Here is a 2,421-nt window from a genome sequence, read left to right on the forward strand (position 1 = left end):
TACATCTTTTAAAAAGAAAATGCTTAGACTATGGGACTGCAAGCCTCTTCTAACCTTGTCTTCTAAGATTACCTCTTCAACAGTCATCACCTTGCCCAACTAGCATTGTTGAGAGCTGGTTCCTCACAGCTGACCTTTTTTCTGTTTTTTATATGTATACTGTGATCCTGGAACACACAGAACTCTTACCCAAGACAGTTCTTGACATTTACTTAACCCAGGAAATTATTGTATGCATCTTTATTTATTTATTAAAATTCATTCTTTTGCAGAAGTAACCCTTTATATCTTATACATTAGCGTAGTATAGATAGTTATTAATCTGTATTAACAGGACCATTTTCTAACAGAGTTTCTGTATGCACAACAATGGTATGAATGTAGACATATGAAATGTCTACACAGATAATACAACCTTATAGTAAGCTTAGAGTAAGTAATAATTTCACTTTTGCTGTTTGATTGACCAGATTCCTGTGCCAGGAACCTGCAAGTGTTAGGAGTTTGAAAGAACACAAAAAGAAGGAATAAATAAACAAAACAATATGTCATAGTTGATTTATTTTTTTTAACCATCAAGCTGCCAAGCTATATAGGAAAAGATAGGATACACTTTATAATACCCACAGAGCTAATGCTTTGTTCCTGCCTGCCTGAGATTTTTGCAGCTGGAATTCAGCCATAATTATGAAGCATCTTCATCACCCTTTCAGATCAAGGAAAATACTTCCTAAAGCATCAGGCATAAATTCTGAAGCAAGTCCAAGTTCACTCTTTTTTTACATTCAGTCTTTCCTATCTAGTAGTAGACAAGGTCTGTATAGTAGAGGCTAAGATAAAACTGAATGTATGCTAACCACAATACGATCAGCGAATCCTCTAAGATGATGACCTTAGGGGAAATACAGTTACTTTAAGAACTGATGTTTGTGTTTGGTAGGTTACTGGCAGTTTCTTAGTAGTGCTGTGAACAGACTGAATTAGGTGATTTAATGTTCACTGGACATTTAGTTTGTGCACATTTGTACATTTACACAACAGAATCTATTTATCCTTTTTAGCCACTGCCTGCAAATTAAAAAACAAAAACCCAAGAATGACTAAACCAGTCTGTGTCTAATTGCTTTTCAGAGTTAGTTTAGCAATAACTCTTTATCTCTGTTCAGAATTACAGATCCTGTTTCAAGCTTCTTGAGAACAGTTCAAAGGAAGGACTGAATGAGCAGTATCAGACTGAAACACCGGGTGGATTCCCACAGAACTCAGACAAGACCTAAAGGTCAGTATCTCACTGATAAACAAACAATGTAAAACAATGCCTTAAAATAGGGTGGCGCTTGGGACAACTGATACACCGTTTATTAAGAGATGGTTTTGCAAGTACTTTTTATATCTCTATAATATTATAATTTCATGTATTTAGTTTCATATACAGAGGGCGTGTCAGTCAACACATCTGAGCTCCTATGGGAGCAGAGTTGGCTTCACTCTATGGCTTTCACTGCCTCAACTAAGGTATCAACATAATTTTTCAGTGTGAAATCTGATAGAATAATGCATGCAAAGCTTCTGTTCTGTCAATGGGCTGCAGCCAGTTGAGTTCTGAAAACGCTCAGAACAATCCACTGTAGGAATATTGTATCTTTCTGGGTATGTTTAGGGGTTTTTTTGTACTACATTTTGCTTCTGTTTAGTAAATGATAATTCTATCTTAAAAGTATGTATTTGGATCATACGTCCTCTCAAGCGTATTCATCTCTTCAGTACATAAACGTTAGTTATAACATAGTTGTAAAAGTTACAGTTGGTTACAGTAGTTAAAACGTTTGTTAGGTCAGTAAACAGTCATAATTGCAACTATTTTTAACACCATCTGAAGGAGTTGCTGAACTTCCAGCCTGAATTCTCTTATTGTGAAATTAAGATACCTTAGAAAGCTTATGCTGTTAACAGCAATTGCTCCATCTGTCTGAAAACAAGTTAGCTAAACTCCATTGCTAAATACATGTTGAAGTTCTTACAGCTGCTCTCAACGTTCACCATCTATGAAAGTTTTCATAAAGATCATAGAATCCATAGAAATCCAGCTTGAATACGAGCACAATTAAAAACACCGTTGCTGTTTCATTCTGTGTGACTCACACCCTGCATATCTCAGTACAGACTGCACCAAGACAGAAATCAGAAAACATAATAAGCAGCTTAGAAGTTTCACCTCCACTAAGTGTTCCTTTTGAAGCCAAGTCACAGTTCTGACTGTTGCTGTTTTAAGATACAACCCAATTTTCCACTGCCGGTGCACGGGGACGGATCCCGGCGCACGGCGCGGCGCGGCACGGCACGCCCCGCCCACGCAGAACCGCGGAGCGACGTGGGGCGGGCTGTGCAGGGCAGGCCGGGAGCCGCGCCGCACGCCGGGAG

This window comes from Excalfactoria chinensis, chromosome 3, assembly GCF_039878825.1.
Source record: "Excalfactoria chinensis isolate bCotChi1 chromosome 3, bCotChi1.hap2, whole genome shotgun sequence".
NCBI lineage: Eukaryota > Metazoa > Chordata > Aves > Galliformes > Phasianidae > Excalfactoria > Excalfactoria chinensis.